Raw genomic sequence first — 20,577 nt, forward strand, 5'->3', positions numbered from 1 at the left:
GACCGTCAGATGGAAGCTGGTCATCGCGTACGGTTCGATCTTCGCGGACTACCTTTTAAACTACATCGCGTCACATGCAATCAGACTTATGAGGGGATCCTGAATAGACTCCGTGTTTGACCACTACTGTACCGAAATTCTCCATCATCGTTGGACTGCTCACCACGTGTCACTGACCCGTATGTTGACCTTATTTTGACCCAAACTTTGACTTGCTTTAGTTTACTCACCCGGACTCCAATTTCAATTCCGTTTTCGCCCACGAGTTCGTCTTGAAACCTAGTTTCATCCGAGTGTCAACATTTGCCAAAATTTCCAGAGAACCAATACCAAGAAATGACCAAAATACCCCCAACACGGCTTTCTCTCGATATTATCCGTTTTTCACACTGAACTCCCTAAAAGACACCTGGGAAAGAGAAATACACAATTAATCAGAGTAACTGCTCGAAATAGACTAACTAACCCAAATTAAGAGATTCAAATGAGGCATTTTCATGACTCATCAAACATCCCCAAACTTAGATTTTGCTAGTCCTCGAGCAAAAATAAAACTAAACCTAACTCACCACTTTCGTAGGGAATCACGATTGCACTTAGCACGTGCAACAAGCCGTTAAACCTCAAGGTTACCCTAGAGGACGAGTTTTGTCTCGTGAGGGTTTGCAGTGAATATACCCACAAAATTCAAAAAATCTCAAAAATGCATAAGGGTCAAATATGAGATGGATTAAAAATGTTTATCCGGTAAGTTTTCAAAAGTTAATAGAAATGAAATCAAAGTTGACCAAACCATACAAATGCTAAAAATCCTTCCACTAGTAATCAAGACTCGAAGTGCACGTGACCAGCCAATATGAGTATCATTTCGGTTCTGAAAAGACAAGACCTCGATTACCGTCTCGGTACATTTCGCCTCGACTACTGCCTCACGGTCATACACTCAAAAATTAAAGTCACTCAAGAATGGTTCACTCTATGTGTTGGTATGAATATGAAGGAAAACTCAACACATGAAAAAGACGGACTAAAAATTTTGTGGACGACTGATCTCAAAGAAAGGAAACAACCACTATTACGGAATGGGGAAGCTAACAAACTCTTCTCACCTGATCTACTTTCTAACAATGCTTCTTAGAGGTCGATGGAAACTAAAGATGATGTGAAAGGAACTCCTGAGAACTCGACGTCTTTAAATCTTCAAGAACGACTTCAAGGGATAAACACTCAAATACAACTAAACAAAATATAGATATATTTTTTTTTCTTTTCCTTTTTCTATTTTTTTCTTGTTTGTGCTTCTTTTTTTTTTTTTTTTTTTTTTTTTTTTTTTTTTTTTTTTTTATATGACTCATAATACAAATACTACTTTCTTGACATTATTCTTTCCTTGGTAATATTCTCTTCATTTTGCTTCCTGCCTAATTCTCAGGGTTCTAACAAATGGATTTCTATCTTCCTCTAGTTGACACTGTTTTCAAGTTTCTCAGACTACAAGAGAAAGGTTTACTTCCTGATGACATCCCTAGTGGTTGTAAAATTTGAACTCAAGAGATCAAATGAGTTCTTCTTTCAATATTGCGAGGTTGAGTAGCTCTTCATTCTACTCAGAATTAGCTCAGAAGAGATCACTCAAAACAACAAGAAAGGCTCAGAATCTCACATAGGTTAAGTCTCCACTAATAATCGATTAAGTTCTCTCAGAAAAGTCTACTCTTCACCTATCTAACACTCACATGGCTAGTGCACAGACAACTTCAAGACTCGAAATTCATGGAAAAACCTTTAGCAAACGGATAGTCTGACAAACTAGACTCTATAACTATTAACAAGCAAAAACAACTAGACTGACATTTTCAATCCAAAAATTAAAAATTTTGAAAAATTTTGAACCCTTTTGAATTTTTGAAATAAGGACTTATGTATTCCGATTCTTGTATCTTCTCGGAAATAATTTCCCTGTGGGAAAATTATTTCCCTACTGTTTTTCTCTCTTGCTTTCTACTGTTTTCTCCTTCTTTCTCACTCTAAAGCTTCTCTTTCTCTCTCTATAAACCAGAAATATACTCTCTCTTTCTCTCTATAACCGAACAGTAAAGAAAGGAGACAAAGAAGATATGAAATTTTAATTGAATTTGATAAACTTGATTCAATCTCTCTCTCTACAGTATCTCTCTCACAAAGATACAAAAGATTAAATGTTGATTCTCTGTTTCTCTACTAATCTCTCTCTTTCTCTCTCTCTTTTCTTTCTCTCACTAAAAGAAATTACAGGAGAAAATGATAATAGATGATAAAAATCAAAACTGATCTCTGTTCTCTCTAAACACTACTGTTAAAATCTTGTTCTTCCCTTCTCTCTCTAAAATAATTTCATTAATGCCCAGAGAATAAGAAGAACCACCCCCAAAACCGAGATGTTTTCTGATAATGAAGCTTTGCTTTTTATACTCCAATCACTTGATTCTCCTTTCAATCCAAATATATCCAACTCTCAATCGAATCTGTCTCAAGAATTTTGTTTCCATCCTTCAGCCGAGAAGTTGAAGAACAATATACTCTGAATTCTCCTCACTCTTTCTCTTTCTAGAAATCCAGCTATCGAATCCTTCTCTGGAGAATACCCCATCTCTATCAAATCGCTCTACTGTAAATAGAGACTTCAGCAAATCCGCAACAGAAATCTCCCTCTCGGTTTCTATATAGAGAAGCTCTCTCTAAATAATCTTATAAATACCCGAATCAAATCCCTTCAACCGAGCAGATCAGAGAGAATATATTTCTCTGTTTAGAAGATAATCCCATCTCTTTCTATTTTCGAAAATCTCTCTCAACCTCTCATCCTTCCATCTCTGTTTTAGAGAAATAAATTTATCTCTCTCTCTCTGAAATTTTCATATCTTCCTTTCTATCTTCTTTGTTTAGAAATTCCAATCTTTACCAATTACCAATCTCTCTCTCTCTCTCTAGAATATATCATCATAGAGAGATAGAGATAACCGAGTAGCTATCACTGTATCTTTCTCTATGTTCTCTGTTTTATAAAGAGAAACTTTCTCATTCTCTCGTATCTTTCTTTCTCTTTGTCTCACGCCACCTTCTCTTTCCTTTCCTTCTTCAACTTTCTCCTGCTCCATTTAGTTTCAAAGAAAGAAATGTCAAGAAGGTTTCCTTAATAGTAGTAGATAGGAGAGAATAAAGTAACAGTCATTCCACCCTTCCAATAACCGTGGGACCCAATAGCATCTTGCATAGTTGGCTGTCAAGAGCACTAATTCGTTGCTTCTCGGACTATCAAATTAGTTTGCAACACAGTAGACTGACCGTCAGATGGAAGCTGGTCATCGCGTACGGTTCGATCTTCGCGGACTACCTTTTAAACTACATCGCGTCACATGCAATCAGACTTATGAGGGGATCCTGAATAGACTCCGTGTTTGCCACTACTGTACCGAAATTCTCCATCATCGTTGGACTGCTCACCACGTGTCACTGACCCGTATGTTGACCTTATTTTGACCCAAACTTTGACTTGCTTTAGTTTACTCACCCGGACTCCAATTTCAATTCCGTTTTCGCCCACGAGTTCGTCTTGAAACCTAGTTTCATCCGAGTGTCAACGTTTGCCAAAATTTCCAGAGAACCAATACCAAGAAATGACCAAAATACCCCCAACACGGCTTTCTCTCGATATTATCCGTTTTTCACACTGAACTCCCTAAAAGACACCTGGGAAAGAGAAATACACAATTAATCAGAGTAACTGCTCGAAATAGACTAACTAACCCAAATTAAGAGATTCAAATGAGGCATTTTCATGACTCATCATGCGTGCACAACCATTCGACAACTAAAGGAAGAGTTCCACTAGAAGTCGTGAATGGAGAGGATGGTGCCTCTAAGAAAGTCGTCTTGATAAGAACATTGAGGAAAAGTGAATCTAAGAAACGTTCTTAAGATTCAGCTACCAAAAGAATATAAGAAGAGTTCTTATGATTCAAAAGGTTAAAGGGTCGACGTAAAAGTTTGGCTAGGCCATTCAAGGAAACTACCCTGAGTACCTGGAAGAGAAAAGAAAAGGAATTATGAATTCCGATTCTTGTATCTTTGTTGACTAAGTTAATCTAGCAAGTTTTGTAGATTTCCTTTGTGGAAATAACATACTTGACTAAAAGAAGTGAGGATCCAAGAGGGAGCAGAAGCAAGAGTTGCTAAGGATGCTGAAAGGGATCAAAGTCTTCTTTTAGACACTAATCTAGGTAGAACTTAATAAGAGTTATTATGTTCTTCTAGAAACATCAGATGTTTTAAAATAGTGCTAAATTAACGAAAGGTTCTTAGAGAACCAAGAGCGTTAACAATGATACGATAGGCTATAATCAAAGGATTCGGAGAGGTCAACTCATGTTTTGCCATTGGTCAAATTGACATGAAACACATGAAGAAGATCCAATTGTATGGATTTCTAAGTCTAATGATTTTGAATCATACGACACATGTGAATCTTGTTCAATATGGCTATTTGACAAAGTCACCTTTTAGAAAGGGAGAAATGGCTAGTAAATTAATAGTCTTTGTACATACAGATGTACGTGAAACTATTAATATACTAACTAGAGTTAACTTGAATCCACTTGACGAAAATATAAGTCATTCGATTGGATCGAGATGATGGATATTTGAATCAAAAATTTGATGACCATCAAAAGAAGTTGAGAAATAGTTTCTCACCTTGCTCCACAAACACATCATATGGATGATGAGTCTAGTGGGAGTAATCGAACATGTGAGACATGAGTCGATCAGTGATGGGTTAAGGCCAAATCTTCCGAACACTTTCCAAGATATATTCTCAAACACGGTCGTTCTTCCTAGCTAACCATATTCCGTCAAAAGCTGAAAAGACACCATAAGAGTATGGGTTTGGAAGGGTTCCAAAAGTGGTCTTTTCTGAAGGTCTATAGATATAAAACGTAAATGGTTTTCGAGAACCAAGTTTGCATATCAAGAAAGAATATTTATTTATGAGATAAATAAATATTGGGGATTCTTCCACAAGCAATCAGAGAACAAGGAGGTTGTTGCTCGTGATGGTGTCTTCCTTGAAATAAGAGTTATTTCAAGAAGACAAGTGGGAGAAATATTAGATATCGAAGAAATTCGATCTGAGCAACAAACTGACACCGTTGTACCGATGTCAGAAGTCGCGATTCCTAACTATTCTGAGCCGATAGAAAAGGAAAGAGAGGATGAGATGGTAGATCTCAGAGATCCTCCCGCGCAGGGCGAATATGATTCGCAGGAGAACCCTCAAGGAGTTGAGAGTGTCTCAAAGTTGCTCACACCCCTTATAGACCTTGAAAGCTCATAAATCTGTCTCAGAGGATGGAGATCCGGCTGAAGAAGAAAATGAGCTAGCTGTGACGGAATCGCTCTGAAACATGGCTTGGAGCCATATGATCATAATGGTATCCATGTCTGAAATCAAGTTTGGAACTTGGTCTATTTTGCTTAAAGGAAGGGTTCCTGTTAAGTCGAAATAGGTTTTCAAAGTGAAAAACAGACAAGGATGGAAACATTGGTGTTTCCCAGAGCATGACTAAAGATCTAGGAGTTGAAATCTTCGATTCAGCAGAGAATACAAGAGTTGTTTTCTTTGGGAATGAAGAGAAATCTTGAATTTAAGAAGTTCAAGAAGGTTAGTGGGAGTAACCCAGTTTTCTTTGGTCCGGTATGTAGACGACATACTAGAGATTGAGAACAACATTCTGATGTTGAAAACAGTTTAGAACTGACTCAATAAAAGGACCACATAAAGGTGAAATGCTTTTGGGCACCAAAGATCTATGGAGATAGATCGAGAAGGTGATAAGACTTGTTCAAGAAAAGGTCTTGAAAAGTCCAATGTGAAACACTCAAACGGAGTATTTCTACCCAAGTCTCATGGCACACAGCTTAGCAAGATTTAGAATCTGAAGGATTCTGATGAGCAAGCACGCATGAGAAAGATGGTTATGCAAAAGGCATAAGATCGGTCATGTGGGACATGATTAGCATTCGCCTCGACGTCACAAAATACTTGGAGTATTTATGGTTGTCACCAATCAAATCCAGATAAGCTGATCTGGATCACACAATGTACTTGAGAAGAACTTGTGTGATCTCGGTATGAAAATAAAAGGTTGAAAAGTCATATGTTGCAAACTTCCAGAATAAGATGACAATCTTGACTTGGAAGAACAGTGAGCTGGAAGGGTTCCAGGCAGAGACTGTTGCAAACTTTACAAATAAAAGAAAATAGTTAAAACTTGGGAAGTTTTAATTCGGTATGGCGATACTGAAGATTATCATCGGATGATAACAAACAAAATCCATATAGATTTGATCTATCAACTAAACTGTCACCTTGACTAAGTATGGTGGTAATACTAAGGTCATAGGCATTAAGCTTTCCTGAAAAGCTTAGACTAGTAAACTTGGGGGTGTAAGGAGTTACACGGGTAGGCTCAAGATTTACAAACTCTTATTATCAGAAATAAGTTAATTATTTCGTCGTTAAATCATGGTTTAGTGTTTAATGACAGTCCAAAATAATGAGGAATTCCAGGTAGGTTTATCAGATACGTGATCTGGTAAATGGAACCCTACTAAGTGAACGTGGAATAGATTCATTATAGAGTCCCTAGTCCAGGTCATTGCATGGACAACAGTGACTCAAGAAGACTAGCATGGGAATTGACTGATAGCGCAGTTCCATGGGCTATAGGAATATGGTATTTAAGTCAATTACATGGATGTAGATTGGGGAATCTACATTGGATTAACCCAAAGATGAAAGTTTTTTCAAGGAGTTGAAAAAGGCGTCACAAACTCTCATGGGCAAGATTGGAGAGATTCCGCAAACATGAGTGCTCCACTCATCTTATGTAAGGAATGTCGAACTTTGGTACTGTCAAACGCCGCGCCGTAAAAGGAGGTTATAAAGGCAGCATACTGGGGGAGACAGGAAAGACATGAAGTTAAGTGGGAGTACAAGACTGGATGATGTCCTCCTATTAAGTTAGGAATAAGTATCTCCGGGCCACTTGAGGAGAAGCAACTGTGAAATGTGTGGCCGCACTCAAATGGATTAAGAGTTAATCATTTGAATTGACAGTTGTTCTCTGAATCAAGAAAGTCTGAAACGTGTGACGTATCAGATGGGATACTAAGCGACATGGGAATCGAGCATTGCACTTGTTCTAAGTACAAATGGGAGACTGAAGGATTTATCCGTTCGGTCTGAAGGAGATGTCCTTCCGAAGGAGTGTCCTTCGACCAAGGTGGCAATGCGATCAATTTGTCAGTTAGGATAACGATGACCACACGTAAAGATCATCCAGTCCGGTCCAATTAGGGGTCGTAATGCTTTGCTAGAAGCCAACTACGATCATCGGATCAAGGAGTTGATTCGAGGCTAACATAGACCGGATCCTACAACGGGTTACACATAAGAGTGGTAACTTGATCGGAGAGATTTGACTAGACGGGAACTGGCTAAAAGTTGGATGGGATTCAACTGGAAAGGCCGAAAGGGTCCGAATGGAGATTCGGGACAAGATAGAAAGGAGGCTCTTTGGGCCGGCCATGAGATGGCCGACCAGAGTAAGTGGGCCGGCCATATAAGGCCCATAGTGGGCTGCCCTGGCCGGCCACACTTAAGGGGATTATCAAAATACCCCAAAAAGGGTATTTTGGTAATTATCTTTTCTGTGACCCAGAAAATAGAAAACCTAATCTGAATGAGATTCTAATTAGGGTTTGTCTATATATTGGGTCAGTTGAGAACAGAAAAGGTGTGGATTTTTCTCTAAGGAAAATTATACAGCTCTCTCTCTCTCTGAATATACAGCTATTGGAGAGAGAGGAATATAGAGAGAAAGTTCCCATTCTATCAATCTAGTCAAGAAGAAGAGTTCTTCTCAACCTTCTACTAAGTCCTAGCAGTCTGAAAGGAAGGGAGATCAAGTCTATTCACTCGGTGTCTCAAGTAGAGGAGCTACAGTTGGAGCTCTCGATCTTTGCATGCGATTGGAATGGTTCGAGGGAAAAACGCGTTAAGGTATTTATCCCTCTCTAGTTCATTGATTAGTTTATGCATATAGGTCCTGGGCAATCTAGTGTTAAACATGAGATGTTTGAGATTCCGCTTACAACACTAGGTAGTGTATAGGATACACCAAAACCCTACAGGTCTGCCCGAACCGTGAAGTACCATCACACCCCTTAAACGAAGTCGTTGAATCCTAAGAGACATACACCTTGGTACTGTTACAAGGGTTTAAGGAAAGATATATATTCATTATCGCTCGACTTTTTTTTTTGTTGAAGGATTATCGCTCGACTTAACCCCCCACTTTTTGTCTATCTCAGTTATGTCTCAAAGAACGTTGTTGATCTCTCTAACAATTATAAAAATAATTATTATGATCCGAGTACCAGAAACTCTGTTTGACGAAACAAATAGAGTTACAACTCGAAATATAACCAGAGTGTTCTGTTTCGACTAAGAACAAAAACTATGTGTAAGAAATGGTTCTTTAAACCCTGGGACAGAAAAAAAAAACTAAGATCTAAAAGAGGAAATAATTGGGCAGATCAAAGGCCCCTCGTTAAAGACAGTGAATTAGTGTCTAAAGAACTACTGTTGTTTTCTGGAGACAGAGGGTGAAAATGGTTGTTTTCTAGTCTCAAAGTCACTACTGTTGTTTGGTGGGACTAATTACAGAACACCCAACAAAGGCAAGGAAAAAAGTGAATTTAGACATGGAGGAAGACGAGGAAATTCCTAATGGATCGTTTCTTACCTATGTATTATGTAAAACTTCTGTACCATATGTCCTTAGCAAATTAATAGATCTGTGACTAACTGCACAAACGAGTTTATGCAACTTGCTGAATGTAACCACCTCACGGACTAGAAAAATTGAGAGTTGAGAGTAGTAAGTTAGGTGAATGGTAATTTAAAACCCTCAATTCAAGAGAATATTGGGCTACACAACCTATGGAGTTTATAAGATGCCATTAACATGGATTTGAAGGCAAAGATGACGGAAATGGAGAATAACCTAGGGCATCACGATAAATCTTACTTTACAAAGTATGCTCAAAGGTAAAACAAAGATTAGAAGCTATGTTCAGTTCTCCCATCAAAGAGTGAAAACCTAGGGCATCAAACGTATTTTTTTTCTATGAAGTATATTGATGAAGCCAATCAACCTTCATGGCTTCATGTTGGCTAGAAGAGATCAGTGAAGTGTTCATCTCCCTCTATTGTAAAGTTTAAGTAAGAAATGACACCCTACACATTAACAATCAATTTCTGAAGACTGCCCTATTAACATGATCAACCTAGTTACCATTTCTTTTGAACTTTTTAGTTACTCATCCACTCCCGCCAATTTCTTGCCTTTAAGCTTGATGTTTTTGGTAATATAGACCAAACTTGATCAGATGACCAAACTTGATGTTTAGTGTCACTCACAATCTCAAAGACTGGATCTGAAAAAGCAATAACGATCTAGAGAAAGCCGATACTGTGAAATCGGTACGAGATTTTCCTCCACAATCGGCTAGTTTTGTTGATCAAACATATAAACATATACAATTAGTTCATGGGATAAAACATGTAATCGAAAAAATTCTTCCCATGATATAAAAGGACTTAGAGACATGATGTTCATCACAACAATATTTTATCTTTAAATGAAACTTGAAGTTCTTGATAGGTCGTGTACCTTTTTCCATGTTGTGTTTAGATAATAGATGATAAGCTTCTTTTTTGATTAAAGATGAATAAGTATACTTTTTCCTCTTCTTTTCTTCAAGCCTATAGAGATAGAAATTCTAGCTTGAACTTGTATGAGCAAGAGCATATTTTCCATCCATATCTATCTCTTATTTATACTACAACAAAATGCATTTCCATCATTGCATTTTGTCTTGCCTACCACAACAAGTTGTGTTCATATTGGTGACAAACATTCCATGTGTCAAGACAACAAACCGTGAGGTGTAAAGATAACAAGACAAGTGCATCTTATTTGTCAAACACCAAGTCCACAAGATGTGAAGACAACGTGACAACACAACTCATTCTTGAACTAGATATAGAGTTTCCTAAGCCTAATACTTAATGGGCTAATTGGATGGGACATACTATTGGGCTTGTACTATTAGGCCCATTCGTAAAGTAGAAGGCCCAAAGTTTACATGTTTCAGATAACTCCATCTACTCTGGTTTAGATAGCAGGAAGGTCTATATTTGTCGGTATAAATAGAGCTCCATACAAGCGTTGTTTTTACTACTATATACTATAATCAAGTTACTGTGACTAGACGAAACGAGGATATAACCATTGAACCCTTATGTAAGAACTTAAAAAATATCTCTGCTCAAAGATTCAACTAAGCTATGCAGTTTGGGGCGGAATAGGGTATGGCTCAATCCGCCAATCCCAGCAATCCCACCCGAGTAACTAAGTCGTTTCGAGCAAGCTATATATATATATATACCCACTTATATACCCATGTTCTATCATTATATATATTATATACGTCGTACAAGGTACATATATACTACATAATGCGAATGATATTTGTTATACAAATTGCACACACTCTACTCTAATTATTCAATTAAACTCCAGTAATTCAAAGTTGCAAACATGCTAGTTAACTCAGGTTTTGTTTAATTTTAGGGTTTGTGGTTCGATTGGTGAGGACGATCCCTTAGAGAAGAGGAACCTTGGTCTGCTTTCTTCATCTAAGAACTCCATCTCTCCATTGCGGAACTGGAGCCTGGAGGAAGAGTTTGAGTGGAAAAAATGTAGAGAGAGAAAGATAGATGTTTAAGAAGTCCCAAACTATAGAGTCGAGGCCTGAGGGCTTCACCAAAGGGTGAGGTCTCAGACTGAGCAACCCAACGACACTTGGAATAGTCTGAGTCTGTGTCGTTCAAGTCTAGTACGGATCAAGTCCAGTCTGAGTGTTTCAGACTGCCCTGATATGTGGAGGGGCTAAGAGTGAGGACGACCCAAGAAGAAAAAGAAGAGGTGTATATAGACTCACCTTTCACCAAAATATAGCAAAGGACTAGCCAAACATTTTCACATGCACGTACCATGACATTAGTAGGGGTGAGCCGCAAATGTAAGATTGAAGGAACGCACCCATCCATTTTATAACCATTGTATGACCTAATTACTTAATATTAGTCTTTGAACAGAGAGAGATAGAGTTTGAGAAGTGAGGATAAAATGTTATGACCAAAGACAGGACTCTTGTTGAAGATCTCGAGTTGTTTTAAAAGACCATTGTGGTTCATGATGTCCATTGACTTTAGGCTACCACTCAGATAGTGAAGACTCAAGTTTAACAAAAAAAAAAAAAAAAGATAGTGAAGACTCAACAAATCAAATAATGAATATTTTTTTTTTTTGTGTATTTCTAAGGGACATAACATGTAAAAAGTCAAAAACCTCTTTGAATCTCAAGTCATAACATGTAACAAGGGGAGACCCTCGGTTAGGAGCCAGTGTTGAGTTTCGTCCAGGTCTTCCGGCTTACCATAGAACACAAACCTTATTGTTCCACTCTATCTTCTTCTTGGAAAATCTCCTAAAACCCTCACAAATCCCCCACCCAAATCAAAATAAAACTCTGTATTTCAACGCTTCATTGTCGCTGAAACCCTTTGTCGAAGTTGTAGATTCAATCTAGAGAGAGATTGAGAGGAAGAAACATGGCCTGTTGCATTTCTACATCAGCTCCATCTTCATCTTTAATTCTCTCATCCGACTTCTTCTCTAGAAAAACAGAGCGGATAAAAACCCTTTTTCACTTTCATTTGTTTCTTCGTTTCCTCAATTAAAGATCTCATCTGTTGATTCAACCAGAAACACATCTCCTCTTACTCTCAACAAAAGGGTAACTGTTCCTTATCCTCTTAACTCTTTTCCCACTTTTCTCTATTTCAACTAGATAGTTATTTTTTACCAGGAACATAATTAAATTATCAAGTATTTGATTTCAATACTTCATAGGTAAATTTGGAAACTTGGGTTGGATAGAAATGGTTTAGTTATGTTATCTAGGTTTGAAAAAAAGTCTAATTTGCAGAATTATATGCTTTGGTACAAATTGGAACTTGATCATAAGTTTCAATATGAAATGTGTTGGAACTTACCGAAATTCAACAAGTTACTAGTTATTATGTGAGTTGTAGTTTTTATTGAAATGAATGTAAACCTAATTCGAACATTTTCAAATATGACAATTGTATTAAGAAACTATTTTAGAATAAGAGACTAGTCTAAAGTTAGACTTATGTTATTTTCTCACGAGGAGTTTAAGGTTCAAGAGTTTATTACTTTGTTATGTGACTTATGTCCGAGTAAATTATGGAGTATTTTTATATCAAAAAAGTGACTATATTATGTATGATTGATGCCTAAATTAATGCTCGGTGCGGGTGAGTTGAATTAGAAAACTTACGAACCCATCCAAGTTTGAACCGAAGCATTTCATCTTGGGTGGGTTTGTTGTTGCCTTGTTATGCACTCGAACTTGGTCTAATATGAAGATTTCTGACTTATAACTAGGAGTACTAGTACTCGTTTTATTTATATCTCAAATCCTGTAATAACGTGATACTGGTTAAAGCTTGAATAAGTTCTTTTACGTTTTCAATATACTTGAAGATAAGATTCTTCGTCTAGCAATGAGGAGTTAGTTATTGTATAAGTGGTATAATCACTCATTATTTTACTCTAAGCATTGATGGCACAACCTTCCTAATGATGTCTTAACTCAAAAAGATTTTCAATGGGTAGTTGATGAAAGAAAGTTACTAGTCAAGATGATGCGACATTAGCTTCTGAGCTTCTCAGTCAGACACTGAGTAGAACTCTACGTTAGAGAATCATTTCCTTTCCTACAATATTAGTATACATCATTCATATTTCTAAGATGCAAGCTTAGGAACATTGAGGACGGTAAAAAATTTAGGACTTGCATACACTTACATATGAAAAAGTACTGCGTCCTAAATCTCTTTATTTAGGAAGAGGTGGATGTTTTTTTTTCTGATATGGTCGAATTTGTCTTAAACAATAACAATTGATCAATGTGAACCTACATTATCTCTAGAATCAACCAAAAAGAGTAAGAATATATAACTGATCACTATTTCTCCAAAAAAAAAGAATGGAAAACATGAGTAACCTTTCTCGCATATAATTTTTTGTAGGGTCTCGTAATTGAAGCCGCTGCTTGGACACGAAGATCTCGTAGTGAAGCTGCAAAAAGACCCAACAAGAAATCATGGAAACAAAGAACAGATATGTATATGAGGCCATTCCTACTCAATGTTTTCTTCTCAAAGAGATTTATTCATGCAAAAGTGGTTCATCGTGGAACTTGTAAGGTTATTTCGGTCGCTAGTACTAATGCGAAGGATCTAAGAAACACTTTGCCTTCTCTTACGAACGATAGTGCTTGTAGAACTGTTAGGTTGCTGATAGCAGAGCGATCTAAAGAAGCTGATGTCTTTGCCATGGTTTCTGAGCCAAAGAAAAACGAAACGATTGAAGGTAAACTTGAAATCATCCTCAATACAATAAGAGAAAATGGGATAATTTTTGTCTGAACTCAGTTTTAGTTCTGCCATTTTTCTTTAGGTTCAAAATTGTAGCCATTACATGTTATATGAGGAAAACACTATTTGGTTTGTTCAAGTATCATGATAAATGAAAACGAAAATGAGCTTCATTAAATCACTCTTCTAACTTCAATGGATGTTCAGTAATTGGTTTTCATATTCCCTTTGTCTGAGGGTTGGATTAATATTAAACCTAATTTAGAAATCCATAAAGTTCTTACCAGTCTTGATAAGATATTATAATGCCATTTTGCCCGAGTTTAAGTCATTCATAATGTTTTGCCTCCACAGGTTGTGTATGAAGGAAAATAACATCGTTTTATGCCGAGGTTTGTTTGGGTAAGAAATTGTGTGGGCTTTCATTTTGAGCCCAAATTTGTGCCGCTACTATTAGGCCCTTATTGTGAAACAATAGTTTCGAGAGAAGACAACAAATGGTAAAATGAAAGACTTGTTTTTTTTTCCGACTAAAAGGGTTTAGTAAATGGGGTTAAAATCTTCGTACGTTACTAATGCTAATTGGGTCGATTCGGCTTTTTCGTTGTACATCTTCCTTTTATAATCTTTCCAACCCTTATTATTTTGATAAAGAGTACAAGTGCTTGAGCGCATAAGAACGAAAATAAAACTCACGGAGATTATCCAAATCAAGCAAGCAACTTCTTCGTATTTTCTCCTTTCGACTGGATGAGATAAAACTGAAGAACACAGTAATATAACGATACCCGAACAAAAATAGAGTTCCATTAAGTCTTTATAATTTACAAATTGTGGTATTGCAAACCCAAGTCTTATATTTTCATGTTATCCACTATGGAATGTTACCACCAGGCTGAAATACATGGGACTTGGGAGCCTGATGGGCTATATGAGGATGGTTGATTTAATGTTTTCCTCTTTTTTTTTTTTGTTGAAATATGTTTTCCTTTTGAAAATGAAAAATATCAGTTCATTTTCTTATGGTTTATAAAGTGGATTCCAAATGATTTGAAAATTAGTAGGGGTGAATTTTTTTTTTTTAAGTGAAAGTATGGGTGAAGTTGGATAACCAACTTTTTGAGCCTATCCATAGTCCGATCTAAAGGGTTTGGTTATTGTAAAACTCAATCCGAACCATCCGAACCATTCGGTTCATGGTTTGGTTCGGTTGGATAACTGAACCAAATATTAAAATTTGGCAAGAATAAAATTTCGAGTTTTGAACTTTAAAACTTGGTACAATTATACTTAGAACATGCTAAAAATTAATGTTGTCTCACAAATCATTAAGTCTATATGTATGTGATTAATTCGACATAGTTTATCAACATTCGAGGAAGATAGAAAAAAACGATAAACAATTGAATCTCCACCATCAATCATGTCCAATCATATTATGGTTACATACATAATATATAAAAGATAATAATAAATGGTTTGGTTCTGCTTTTTTGGTTATACGTCAAACAATCCATTGATCGAGCCAAACCATTCAGTTTTGACATTTTAGTATCTAAACCAATTCATATAAACATTGGATCGGTTCCCAAACCTGTTTGGATTGATTTGATCTGTTCGGTTACTAACTGTACACCCCTAAAAATTAGAAGAAACGAGCAGAACGGATTTGGAATTTGGAAAGCACCTTTACCAGTTTATGTCCTTAGTTTATGTGTTTGTGAGGCGCCTATAAAACTTCCTAATGGGCTGTTTAGTAGGTGCATTCACGTCAGCAAGCGTGAGAAAATGTTGGGCGTCTCTAAAACACCAAAAGATGCCTTGATAATAAGATTTGAAAATTAAGGGGTGGACATATTCCCTCTATAACCCTTTCCAACTCTTGTTATCTTTTTGTGGAAATCCAACTCTTTTTATTTTGATGCACAGTAATATAAAGATACACTTAAAATAGAGTTCCATTAACTTTTTATTATTTATTGTAAATTGTAGTACTGCAAACTCTTCTCATATTTTCCATTAACGATACACTATGAAGTAAAACGGCTCAAACTTCTTGTTGGTGGTAGTGATGGTAGTTACCTCGTAATACATTGTTGATTTGTATATGAGGATGTCGCATGTGTATGAAGTGTATTGTTGATTTTACTGGCTTTCTCATGTAAATGAAAATATAAGCTTGCACAAAAAAAAAAGTGAAGGTAAAAGTCAGTTTTGTTTTTGTGCTGCACTTGCCACTATTTTTTTTGTTGAGAGCTACAGAAAAGGGAAAAAAAAAGTAGAGGGAACAAAACAAGCTCTAAGATGGGATTAGTATTCAACACTATCTTGCTTTTATGTCGTCTAGCCCATTTTGGTAATTTATTTGCCTGCTGGTTTGCGGAGCGTGGGGTGTACGTGAAGATAGCACGTTCAAAATTGCGAGGTGAGCTTTTGTATTTCTTATGTGTGACCTTGAGATTGCCAGTGAACAGTAGTTTTGGGGGTTGTTGAGGTGATTGATGTATGATATTCTGATTATCGATTTCGATACGTAGGTATTCGATATTCCTGTACTTGCCACTATATTATATATCCATAGTTCTGTTTCTTACTCAAAATTCTTTTCTAGCTTAGGAGGTGAAACGCTTGAGTTATATTATTGCAGTCTCGAGGCCAAGCTCCACACACAACACCTTCTTTTCTTGAATTTATATTGTTTACATTTTTTGGTTTGGGGAATAAAAAAATCCCTGGGGAATAAATCCTTCGGAGAATCTATGTTTTTTGTAAACTCTTCAAGGCAAATTTTCCTATGGAGATACAGAAAAAAGAATTACAATTTACAAAATTAACTTGAAGTCCTTTCTCCCCTCTTTCTTCTTCCCCCTCTTCATTCTCTAGAGAAAAACTCATCCATATCATCTCCTCCATAACTTCTAACTATTTTTGTTTTTCTTTCCCCATCTATTATCTTCCCCAAATCTCAAAACCGTAGTACCCTTACTTCTCTAAAATCAGAAATAAAGTTAGAGAGATAAAGAGGGAAAAACATTGTAAACCTTACAAATTATTAAAACAATCTCTTAAAGCTCTTAATACATCTTGCATGGGACGTCAAAAGCAATTTCTTTATTCATTTATCCTCCCCAAGAAAGGTAAACACATTCTAAATCCTAGAAATAAGTTAATTTTATAGCCCTAAAACATATTTTTCATCACCTTTAAACATATTAGGTTTGTTCTCCATGTTTTAAGGTTTAGCGATTAGAAGAAAACAAAATTTTGGAGAATAAGAAGACACACTTACAAGGAGTTTAGAATTTAGATCACTAGAAAGATTTTGTTTAAAGTTTATAAAAGTTCTTTCTAAGTTTTTTTATTGGATCTTCTATAAATTTAACTTTTTTAACTCCCAATACTAGAAAGCCTATAACAACCAATAGAAATAATTTAAAAGTCTATCTCAGTTGACCAATTTTGTAGAAAATTTTTATTCTCTAGAGTTTTTTCTTTGTTCCTCAGAACTGCAGCCTTTTGTTCCAGAATTTTTACTATTTACGATAATTGAGTATTGTTTGGTTTAAGATGACTGCTTATTAAAAATACATTATAAAGGGCATGTTTGATTTAAAATTAGTTCTTATTGATTGAGCTAACTCTATTTTGACCTCCTCAAAGTGACCAACTTATTAAAATGACCTCGCAGAGATGATGAGTTTTCTACATAACCTCTTTAATTTTGATTTTATCTGATTTTTTGGCGACTTGTATTTTGGACTTCAAAATCGTCTTTTCTATACGTTTGTCATAGTAAACATGTTATTTGAAAGAAAAACTTTTATCTTCATCTTTTCTTCCATTACAATCATTTCCTCTTCATCATCTCTACCATCGTTTCATCTTAATCTTCACCACTGTCTCTTCATCCCCTTCCATTTGTTTTATATTTTAACTAGGGTATATCCCGTGCCTTAGGGCACGGACACTTGTATCAATCAAATGTTACGAAATTTATTGTTATATTTTATTGAGAGAGAGCGATTTTTATTTAGTTATTATTTTTTATTTAATGTTTTATATTATTTTTTGTATTATTTTTCTTCTTAAATTAGTTATTATTTTATTGAGAGAGAGATATTTTAATTTCTTGTTTTAAGTCTTGAAATTTATTTATTTTCTTTTTTTCTTAAATTAGAATTTTTATTTCTAAGAAGGAAAGGATTATTATTTTTTAAATAGGTAACTTTATTTCTACGAAGAACTGTGTTTTAAATTTTGAGAAGGGCTTCTAGACAATATCCTTTATTAAAAAAGGATTTTTATTTCTAAGAAGGAAAGGATTATTATTTTTTAAATAGGTAACTTTATTTCTACGAAGGACTATATTTTAAATTTTGAGAAGGGCTTCTAGACAATATCCTTTATTAAAAAAAGATGTTTGTCCCAGTCATCGTTTTCCCTTCTGTTTTATTATAGATATTTTTTGTGCATCCAGCTGGGGGAAAGATCCACGAACCATATTGATTAGAAAATTAGAGATTGCTTGTTGTATGTCAAAATTACCATGGAATATGTAAACTAATAAAATTTTGTTGAGAATTTGCTTTTTGATTCCAGCCTGATCATATACTATGTAATTCTTTCATTAACTATAACAAAAAAGTGTCTCCACTCATAAATATTTCTGGCATCGCCAATGAAGGGACGAGGGGATCCCTTGATAAAAATTGGGAATTCAGGGTCCAAGCCCACTCAGAGATAGAAATCAGACTCTAGTTTCTTTCCTTTTTACCTTAATCGTTTAAACATCAGAGAGAGTTTATATTGAGGTTTTATGTTCACTTTCAACATGTTTGTGTCCAAATATTTTGTAATATCAATCAATTAAGCTTATAGTTTCGCTTGCGATAATACTTCCCGCTTCTACTATCAGTTACTGTGGAATTCGTATCCATATTTGTTAGAATTAGAGCCGATTTTGGCTCGAATAGACTCGTCAAGCCCAAAAACGGAATGCATTATTGTGTTCGTCTTGTCGAGCTCTTAAACTTAGAGTCAAGAATTACTAGAATCCAATTCTGGATGAATGTGAAATTCAAGTTTAAATTTTGATTAAGTTCGGTTAACAAAGGAACTGAACAGGCAAAAAGGAAAATCCATTTGGGGGGCATTTGGGCGAAACGAGCGTGCCCAGATTTGGATGGCTGACGTTCGACCCGCGCGTTAGAAAGAGATCTAACGGCCACGCTCTAGTGTGCTCGGGATTTCTTCAGGATGAAGGCAAGAGCGTTAGATCGACTAGGATCTAAAGATCCGGGTCATCCCATATCGGGCATGAAGAGGGATGATCCTGAATCTTCAATCTAACGGTCATCTGGTTGCTTTGTTGGGCAATTGTCGGGCAAATCGAACACCATCTAACAGTAGCCGTTCAACCCAAGTTTTCTAGATAGATTTAACGCTCGAGATTGCCACCAACTCTAATTTTTAGTTTGAGTCCGCCATTTTGAAATATGTCCTTTGATCCTAGAAGACAAATGTACCTATTCGATTCCTATATAAACAAACCAAATTCGTTCCATTCGTCATTCAATTCATTCTGTTCTTTTCTTCACTTCTAAAAATCAGTATTCTAGTGTGTCTAGAATATAAATCTGATTTGAAAGTATTCTAGTATATCTAGAATTTTGAAAAAAGAAGTCTTCGAGTGAATCTCGTCTATTTTCTTCTTCTCTTCTCTCATGAAATCAGTATTTATTCTGGTACGTCAGGAATTCCAAAGAGAGAAGTATCTGAATGAAGTTATAATATTCAAGTGTCTAGAAGATCATCTTAAAATTCTGAAAGGATGGTCGTTGTATCCCGAAGGTATACACCCTAACGTTTGGTATTGTTACGGAGGTGTAAAATGTCTTAAGTAAAGAGAATTTATTCTCGCCTTGACTCCATTAATTTTGTTTAACTCGGTTAATTAGAAAGAAGGAATATTTATAAATTATTATTCGCTTATGGACTATCTTATCTCCCAATAACTTAGAGAAAGGAAGTTCCCTACATCAACCTAGACTTTGTCTTAATCAAGACAAGACAGAGATAAAGTGAACTCAGCCCATAACCACAGGAACAACAATATTCTTATACAGTGATTCTATACTTTTTATCTTTTTATATGTAGTTTCGTTTTTTTAATTAATCAAAGGTTGGTAATGTAGGGGAATAACCTAGTGTATCTCATACACCTAATTGAATAGTGTTGGTAGCGGAATCTCAAACATCATATGTTTAACACTAATTCCAGGATCTATACATGAACATACCAATGAACTAGATTGGAAAGAAGATTACCTCTTAATCGCTTTCCCACGAACTAAATTCCGCTCAGTATTCGGAAGATAAGAGCTCCAAGTGTAGCTCCTCTACTTGAGACACCGAATAATGACTTGAACTCCCTCCTTTCAGTCAGCTAGGACCTTCTTGAAGGTTGAGATGAAGAACTCCTTCTTCTTGACTAGATACTTGAGAAAACTCCTTTTCTCTCTCTCTCTCTGAGATGTATATTCTGAAACTCTTTCAGACACACACAATTCTATCTCTGAATTGCCTCTCTCTCTTTAGGTTGTATAATTAGGTATATATAGAAATCCCTAGAAGAGGTATTAGACTCAAACTAGGATTCCATAAACCTAATTATTAGGCAACACCCAAAATACCCTCCATTGGGTCTCTTTAGTGTGGCCGGCCAACATAGCCCTTTATGGGCTTCCTTGGCCGGCCCACTTAGGGCCTAGCCGGCCATCACATGGTCGGCTTCCCTAAAGCCATTCCGGGCCTCCCTTTTGGGCCCGGACATGTTTATCTCTTCGGACTTCTCCGAATCTTTCTGGACTTATCAATAACGGATCAAATCCACTTATTTGCCATTATCCATCTAGTCAATTCTCTCCGTTCAAATCATTATT

The 20,577-nt window shown here is 36.1% G+C and overlaps 1 long non-coding RNA gene and 1 pseudogene across 2 annotated transcripts; one reads left to right on the forward strand and one right to left on the reverse strand.

Annotated features, from left to right (window-relative positions):
* Positions 1–2,116: 2,116 nt before the first annotated feature.
* On the reverse strand, positions 2,117–9,899 carry LOC147536738 (uncharacterized). The gene is made up of 2 exons (XR_015225807.1): positions 9,777–9,899; positions 2,117–3,729 (listed from the first exon to the last, which is right to left on the reverse strand). It is a non-coding gene; the product is annotated as an uncharacterized LOC147536738 (long non-coding RNA).
* Positions 9,900–11,598: 1,699 nt separating this feature from the next.
* On the forward strand, positions 11,599–13,768 carry LOC147536739 (uncharacterized; annotated as a pseudogene). The gene is made up of 2 exons (XR_015225695.1): positions 11,599–11,967; positions 13,289–13,768. The product of XR_015225695.1 is annotated as an uncharacterized LOC147536739 (transcript).
* Positions 13,769–20,577: the final 6,809 nt, after the last annotated feature.

Source organism: Eschscholzia californica, unplaced genomic scaffold (assembly GCF_041429995.1).
Source record: "Eschscholzia californica isolate CP2 unplaced genomic scaffold, dmEscCali1.0.p SCAF_5, whole genome shotgun sequence".
NCBI classification, from domain to species: Eukaryota; Viridiplantae; Streptophyta; class Magnoliopsida; order Ranunculales; family Papaveraceae; genus Eschscholzia; species Eschscholzia californica.